This window comes from Chiloscyllium plagiosum, unplaced genomic scaffold (genome assembly GCF_037043375.1).
Source record: "Chiloscyllium plagiosum isolate Xiang-an unplaced genomic scaffold, Cpla_swu_hap1 HiC_scaffold_51, whole genome shotgun sequence".
NCBI lineage: Eukaryota > Metazoa > Chordata > Chondrichthyes > Orectolobiformes > Hemiscylliidae > Chiloscyllium > Chiloscyllium plagiosum.
This window is the reverse complement of record NW_028270189.1, coordinates 9019353-9028809: the sequence shown is the minus strand read 5'-3', so window position 1 is coordinate 9028809 and position 9457 is coordinate 9019353.

The following is a 9457-nucleotide window of genomic DNA, read 5'->3' as shown; positions in this document are numbered from 1 at the left end:
CATAAGAGTATAGGAAATTGAAACATAGAAGAATGCAGCACAGCACAGCCCTTCAGCCCTCGATGTTGTGCCAATCTTTTATTCTCGTCTAAGACTAAACTAAACTTCATACCCTTCATTTTATTATCATCTATGTGTCTATCCAAGAATTGCTTGAATGTCCTGAATGTATCTGATTCTACTACCACCGCTGGCTGTGCATTCCACGCACCTACCACAATCTGTAGAAAAAAAAACTGTCTTTGACATCTCCCCTCAGCCTTCCTCCAATCACTTTGAAATTATTCTCCCTGCGTGATAGCCATTTCCACCCTGTTAAAATGTCTCCAGCTGTCCACTCTATCTATGCCTCATCATCTTGCACACCTACATTATGTAGCTCTCATCCTTCTTCTCTCCAATGGGAAAAGCCCAGCTCCCTTCGAAATTCTCCATAAGACATGCACTCCTGCACAGGCAACATCCTGGTAAATCCTGTCTGCACCCTCTGGAAAGCTTCCAATTTCTTTCTGTAATGGGCGAGCAGAACTCAACACAACACTTCATGTGTGGTCCAACCAGGGCTTTATAGAACTCCAGCATAATTTCGCGGGTCTTAAACTCAATATTCCTGTTAACGAAAACCAACTCACCATACTCCTCTTTACACCCCTATCAACTTGAATGGTAACTTGGAATTACCTACGGACGTGGACCCTAAGATCCATCTTATCCTACACACGGCCAAGAATGCTACCTATGACCCTGTAATCTGCATTTGAATTCGATCTTCCAAAATGTATCACTTCAGAAAATAGGAAATTGGAGCAGAAGTAAGCCATTTAGCCAATCGGATCTGCTGTGCTGTTTGATCACGGGTGAAATGTTTCACAGCCGCATTCTTCTGCCTTCGTCAACTGATAAAATGGTTCCCTCATTAATGCAAAACGTATTTATCTCTATCTTAAATAAACTACTTTTTCTATGTGCAGGAGTGTGCATGTGTTAGTCTATAAGTGTTCATACCTGTATCTATATGTATTGTGTGTTTAATGTGTCTATGTATGTTTGTGTGTATCTCTGCATCTCTGTTCAACGTGGCATTTCTGGTTTTTGGGGTAAATCCACTGAAATTGACACCAACACCCTCCCCCTTCCTCCATCTCTACTGTCTGTCAATGTTAAGTGTAGAGCCATACAATGACACCCTCTGCTGGCCTCCCCTGTGCAAAAGTCAGATTGTTTTCTCTCTCAGATGACATCAAATTCTGTGAATTTCTCAGATTGCACGGCTGCTTGGGTTTTCAAATAACGCCTTTTTAAGCAAACAGCAGTTTCATCTGATACCTAGTCATATCGTTCCTGAGACTTTCCCAACATCACTGGGTCAGTTTCAAGACTTTTCAATCCTTTCTCACTTATAATTTGTAAAAGTGCACTACAAAAGATTTCAAGTTCAAGAACGTTCAATAAATGCATTTCATCACTTTACAAATGTTTCATAGAACATAGAACATAGATCAATACAGCACAGAACAGGCACTTCGGTCCACGATGTTGTGCCAAACATTTGTCCTAGCTTAAGCACCCATCCATGTACCTATCCAATTGCCGCTTAAAGGTCACCAATGATTCTGACTCTACCACTGTCACAGGCAGCGCATTCCATACCCCCACCACTCTCTGGGTAAAGAACCCACCCCTGACATCTCCCCTATACCTTCCACCCTTAACCTTGAATTTATGTCCCCTTGTTTCAGTCGACCTTCATTGGATGCAGTTGCAATGGAAATACTCTTTATTGTGGACACTCCGTGTCACGAATAATCTTGAAAGACAAATCACTTCCACGTTGTAGAAGGAGCGCAGAAATTACTCTACATAAGCATTCTCCACTTTTGGGGTCCTCAGTACAATTACAATACTCCCTATACCTATCTATATGCGTGTATTCATGTGTGTGTTGTGACGGTGCTGTCAGTTTGGCTGGCTGCCTCCCAGACTGAAACTCTGACGTGAGAAAGTGAAGTTTGCAGATGCTGGAGATCAGAGTGCTGGAGAAGCTCAGCAGGTCAGGCTGTTTCTGAGGAGCCGGAAAATTAACTTTTTGGGCCGAAGCAGTTCACCGGGAATGCCATGGACATAGTAGAGTGTGAAGGCCAACCGAGGGGACATTGCTTCACTTTAAACCGCACAGAGGCTAACATATCCGCTATGCACATGGATACACACAGAGACACGCAGTTGCACACAGAGACGAATACAGACACGCAAAGACACACATTATAGATTATAGATACACTCACACATAAATACTAATACAGACGCATAGAGACACATACCGATACTCTGACGCACATGCATACACAGATACTCTGTCATCAATACAGGCATACTATACAGACACTGACACACTGATGCTGATACAGGCATCGAGAATCTACCAGTATTTACTTTTTCACGTGGTGACATTCTCAATATTTCACGTGCTCTGTGTGGTGTGTATCAAAATGTCTGTTGCACTGTTGGAAATCCTCTACACCCTCTCTCTCGCTTCCACATTTTACTATGACAAGGCGACCAGAGCTGAACACAATGTTTCACGTGCGGTGTTACATCATGGCGATGAACCTTTCTGCTAATTAAACCAAACAGCCATAAAAGCTCAACTCACAACGTAAGCTATTAAAGTATAAATCTCAAAATTCACTCTTTAAGTATAAATAGTATCAATTGATTCCTTAACTCTAAAAGTGAAAATTGAACAATAACTATTCACAACTCTAGGCCCCTCATTCTCGGAACTGATTGGCATTTGCTTCCAAATTTATAACAACACAATGTTCCAATAAGAAAAGCTCATATTAAAATTGCATCAAATTAATTTCAAAACCACCCAGCATCTGTCATCTCCAGTGTCCTCTTTCTTTCAGCTGAAGATCTTTCTGGGTTGTCTTATGAATTTTAGTGCGAGGAGGTTTCATACAAAACGCTATCTTTGTCAGAGAGAGTTTTGCATGGCAGTCTCTCTCCAGACGGCAGTTACCCTCAGCCGAACTTGCGAACTGCCGGCCTCTTTTATGCCACTCAATATTTGATCATCTCATTGGTTGGATGTTGGCAAAAGAATAAATTCAAAATCGATTGACTTTTGTATCCTGGGGCATAATTTAAACTAAATGGTTAAATTCGACTTGTTGTCAATCAGCAACCAAAACTCAAGGTATCTTTTTCACCGCCAAACGTTGCATGCTTTATATTTTGCAGTATACTTTGGGATCTGCTAGCTGGTCATATAACAGGTACTTGCAAGCTCTCAGTGCAAAACAACATTCACTCTCTCTTAAAAGGTACTATACACACCTTCAACTTCATAACAGTGGTTTATTCCGAGCTTTATAGAGCTGTAGCATGATCTCACAACTCTGAAACTCAGTTCCCCAGCTTGTGAAAGCCAACACAATATACACTTTGTTAACAACCGCATCAACCTGCATCAACATTAGGGTGGTGTTGGAAAAGCAAAGCAGGTCAGGCAAGATCCGAGGAGTGGGGAAAGTGATGTTTCAGGCAGAAGCCCTTCATCAGATGATGAAGAGCTCCTGCTTGAAACGTCTATTTTCCTGCTCCTCGGATGCTATGTGACCTACAATGCTTTCCGGCACCACTGTAATCTTGACTCTGATCTCCAGCATCTGCAGTCCTTGCTTTTGTCGATTTCCCATCAACCTGGGTGGCAACTGTGAGGGATCTGTCGACATGGACCCCAAGATCCCTCTGTTCCCACTCACAGCCAAAACTACTGCCTTTAGCCCAATATTCTACATTCAAATTTGATCTTCCAATGTGAATGACTTCACACTTTTCCACGTTTAACTTGATCTTCTTCTCATCAGCGCAGTTTTAAATCCTGTCAATTTTCCATTGCAACCTACAACATTTCTCAACATTATACAGAACTCCACCAAACTTTGTGTTTTCGGCAAACATACTAACCCACACTTCCACTTCCTCATCCAAGCCAATAATAAAAATCGCAAAGAGCAGAGGTCCTAAAACTGATTCTGTGGGACACCATTCATCACAGAGCTCCAGACTGAATGTTTTCCTTCTACTACCAACCTCTGTCTTCTATGGACCAGGAATGGTGTATCCAGAAAACAAAATTTCCCTGCATCCCATGCCTCCTTACTTTCTGAATGAGGCTACTGTGGGTAACTTTATCAAACGTCTTGCTAAAATCCATATGCACCACATCCATTGATCTACCTTCACAAATGGGTTGTCATATCCTCAAATGATTCAAAAAGGTCCGTGAGGCATGACCTGCACCTCACAAAGGCATACTGACTATGTCTGTGAAACGATGGTTTTTCCACATAATCATCAATCATGTCTCTCAGAATCCTCTCCAATACTTTGCCCACCAATGTAGTAAGACTGATTAGTCTATAATTTCCAAGATTATCCTTATTCCATTGCTTGAAAAACGGATTAACATTTTCCAACCTCCTTTCATCTGGCCTGATTGCACTGGACAGTGAGGATGCAAAGATCATTGCCAAAGGCGCAGCTATCTCTTCTCTCGTTTCCTGTAGCATCGTTGCTTATATTCTGTTTGTCCAAGGAGAATTATCTATCCTTGTGTTTCTCAATTTTTTCGTCATACCCTCCTGCTCGAGCATATCAGCCTGTTTCACATTCTCCCCATAAACGTCAATGCCCCTCTCAGTAGTGAATACTGAAGCAAAGCATTCATTCAGAACCTCCCCTACCTCTTCCAACTCATGACGCAAATTCCCTCCGCAATCTGTAATGAGCCCTACCCTCACTCTGGCCGTCCTCTCGTTCCTGACATACGTGTAGAACATCTTCGCTTTTACCCACCAAGAAGTTTTCATGCCCGCTTCCTGTTCTCCTGAGTTCATTCTTCAGTTCCTTCCGGGCTATCTTGTAACCCTCTACAGCCTTGTCTGATCCTTGCCACCTAACCTTAAGTAAACTTCCTGCTTCATTTTGACTACATGTTCTGCATCCCTTGGAACAATGGAAGTATGAAGCTGTGAAGGGAGGGGAGCTCATATTCTGCCACTTCCAGCATGGGCTGCAAGTTTCCCCATACTGGGCAGTGATCTAACACAATATTACTGAACAATGCACTGGGGTGGTGTACACAGTCCTCAATGCTGGGATGGTAACTGCTCCTGGTTTACAGATCAATGCAATAGGATGGTGTACACAGCTCTCCATGCTGGGAGGTAACTTCCAGATTTCCAGCTCAATGCACTGGGGTGGTGTACACAGTCCTACATGCTGGTATGGTAACTGCTCCAGCTTTACAGACAATTCACTGTTATACACTGCACAGCTCCCCACGGACTGGTGTGGTCCGCACTGTCTGTACAGAGCACTGGATTGTATTGAGCAGTATACTATCCTGGTCTGCACTGTGCTCCATGCTAAACGTATATCTCCTCTGGATTATGGTATCTGATTCCGTGTGCCGGATTGGGCATCTGATATAACTGACTTTTTGAGCTTATCTCTCAGCATATTTATTTTATGTTCTTCTTCTTGTTATTGGACGCCGCCCCCAAAGTCTGATATCTCCAGCTAGTCCTATTTCTCTGAGAAGAGCCACGTTTATTCAATTTGTCAGTCAAGTAATCATCAAATTATAACATGAATATCCGTCCTTCTGCACCTTAACCTAGCAGTTGTTTATCATATCCCTGGATTCCCATGGACATCATTATCAAGCTCCGAAACAATGTGCAAGATGTATGACTTGAGCTCTCCTGTATGTTCTGGCTGTGGGTCCCAATTGGCTACTTAGTGTATCGAGAGCTGGCATTGTGTAGCCGTGTTTGTTCAGAATGTTTCCTCCCATGGGTCATCTCGGACACCAGACACAATGCTAATGGTTGCACAAGGGCCCTGACCAAAATAGTCAATAAGTCTGCGCCTACATGGTTCAAAAAGGGCCGCCACAACCTATCAAAAAGTTCCATTTTCTGGTGCATGATAATTGTAACGAAGTCCAGGGGGATATGCTCCATAACGAACCTACACAACCCCGAAAATCCTGGGGGATTTTCCGACACCACCTCATCAAATGCTCATTCTCACACAAAATGAAATTAAACTGTATAATCTCTTCCCAAAGATGGGTGATTTGGCAAACCCAAGAGGCGGGACATCAGATCTATCTTGACCTCGGTTCCCAAGACCCCTTCCAAAACACTTGCTATAGGGCCCCAATACCTACGAAGATTGTGGCATGATGTGATATGCGTACTAACATCTGCTTTACATTTGGGCACTTTGGGAACGCTCCGTTCTTAAATTTGGCAAGCCACTCCGATGCCAAATAAACCCTGTGGAGTACCTTCAGTTGCATAGCTTTCGTCCTATTGCAAATCAAAATCATCCAGACATTCTTCCAAATTTCTGCCAACTCTTCTGGTGAAGATATCCACCGCCAATTGCTGAAACCAAATTCCACACAGCTGCTTGATGTCCTTTGAGACAGTACCTCCTATCAAATGCTAGAAAGTGCTGACTGAGAGAGTGCACGTGGACTGAAGCACTCTCACCTCCATATTCGACTTTTGGGAAATAACCATTAATGTAGTCTTTTTTCTATATAAAAAAACTAATCTCCTAGAGAGCTCATATTTCTCGCTCAGCTACATGAAAGGCATCATGTCCACCATGTCAAATAAGTCTACCAAACAGGAAACTCCTCTGTACTCCCAGAATCCATCAATCCTACAATGGGAGTAAAAGGGGAAGTGTTTTCTTTTGTAAATTGCCCTCAATTTGTTGTATCATTCTCCATGCTTTAACTGTGTTAAGGACAGCTGGATTTCTGCAATGGAACATAACAGTTCGCATCTTGCCCATGAACACCAGATTAATGAGGGGATATTTTGCCTGGGAGGCATCGATGTCCAACCACATTGACCGCGGGTCTTGGCGAGTCAAATCAGCCACATAGGCCAGGAGGGAACTCAATTGGTATTTGGTAAAGTGTATAAAACCCACATCCCTCAGACCCTGCGGAAGCTGCAATTGGGTGAGCTCCACAAGACGCCGCTTGTGATGCCAAATAAAAGATCCAAGCCGACTGCAAAGCTCCTAATAGATTGCCTAGGCAGCATCAAAAGGTGCATTTGCATGAGATATAAAAACGGGGGAATACATTCATTTTGACCAGAGCTATTCTGCCGAACCAAGATATTGAAATATCCTCCCAATGCTGAAGGTCCTGACTTATGTTCTCGAGCAACTGCAGGAGGATAGCTTTATCTAATTGATCGAAGGCTGGGGTGATAAAAATGCCTAAATACAGGAAAGCTCCCTCTGGCTATCTGAAAGGGAATCGGACTCCACCTCCAAGATCAGGTACTCTAATAAGATCCCCGACAGGCATGGTCTTCGATTTCATAAAATTGATTTTATAGCCCAAAATCCAACTTCATTAATCACTTGGGGCACAGATATCATCGAGTTAGTTAGAAAGAGAAGAATGTCATCTGCATAAAGTGTGATCTTATGCCATCTGATCCTACCTCCAGGGCAGTAATATTGTGGTCCCTCTAGATGGGCTTTGCCAAATGCTCGATCACCAATGTAAATAAGGGCTTATGCCCGAAACGTCGATTCTCCTGTTCCCTGGATGCTGCCTGACCTGTTGCGCTTTTCCAGCAACACATTTTCAGCTCTGATCTCCAGCATCTGCAGACCTCACTTTCTCCACCAATGTAAATAATAACGGTGAAAGAGGACACCCTTGATGGCTGCCTCTGCCATTGCTAAAATTGTCAGACCTTATACCTGAGTGAGATCCGCTGCTTTGTAATTATGTAAAATGTCACCCACCTGGCAAAGGCCCCTCCAAGGCCAAACCATTCCAGGATATAAAAGAGGTACGGCCACTCCACCCGATCAAATGTTTTCTCTGCATTCACCACCAAGCCTGATATCGACCCTTGCTGGCACACCTGAACCATATTAGCACTCTCCTATTATTATTAGACGACCTATGATCCCCTAATAAAACATGTCTGGTCCTATTTCAGAACGAAGGGCAAGACCTTCTCCAGCTTCAACGCCAGCATTTTCACCAAAATATTGAAGTCCACGTTTAATAAAGATATAGGCCTGTATGAAGTGCAATCCCCTGGAGAATCAGATAAATATTTCTTTCTCTCAGAGAGGATGGGATGCAGGCCTGACTGTATGAAGAATTGTACATATACAACATTGGCCCAGACAGCATCTCTATGAACTCCTTTTAAATATCACTCTAAAATCCATCTGGGCACGTTGCTTTACCACTCTGGAGCTGCGTCAGCGTCTCCAGTATCTTTTGGATTGTCAGAGGGGAATTCGAAAGAGATGCCTGCTCTGAAGTTACACCTGGGAAGTCCAGGTTACTAAAAATGGGCTTCATCATCGACAATCTGTCCTCACAGCCCACTGACTGGAACAGCCCAGAAAAGAACTTCATGAATGCTGCATTAATCTTTCTGGGATCGCAGATGCTAGTAACAGCACACTCCCAAATGGATGTGATGGATTGGGGGCACGGTACATTCTGACTAGTACGCAGATCTCTACCCGGATGATCACCATACTCGAATACCCTCTGTTTCGCAAACAACATCGCTCTCTTTGCTGTCTGGGTAAGCCCAGCGTTCAGAGAAGACCGGAGCATTGTAATCTGTTGCAACTTGGTTCCAGATGGTCTGTCACAATATGCTGACTCAACTGCTGCTCTCCCTTCTACAGCTTCCGAGTCGCCGAGGAAGAAATAATCAAACCCTTTCAATAATTTGGCCAACAGCTGATATAGATGGTTCTATATCAGCATCAGTCGGTGAGTGACTCCACTTACCGTTCCAGACTCACCATTTAAACGGGCGGTTAGCCATAGCCATCCAAAATAGTTCATGGCCTCACTGTGAGGACGGACCCCTTTTATTGCGCACCGAGCGAAGGCATTAAACAGTTCATATAAACATAAAAATACAACTGCAAAAACTGCCAGACCAAAACGTCAGACAACTCATTGTACAATGAAACTACGTATAACAAAAGTAAGAGGAGGTTCTCCCCGCTCCCCCCCCCGCCCCCCTCCACCTTCCCCACAGTGAGCGCTCATACTTCCCACTAATGCCCCTTGGCTCCTACTAGCTGAAACTGCTCTCTAATGCCAGACAAAACAAGGTAAAAATAAGTTACGTGCATCTTACAACAAGAAAATTAAAAATGGGCACTCCACACGTCCCATCCATATCCAAGGCAGTCCTAGTGAAAAAGATGCATCCCCCTCCCCCAAATACTACCCCAATTCCGTACTAAAAGAGAGAAACGAATAGGAAATGGTAGAAAAAAATGAATATTGGAGGGGAGGAAGAAAGGAGTAAAGAGAGAAAGAGAAATGAATAGGACCAGGTAAACGAGGCAAACC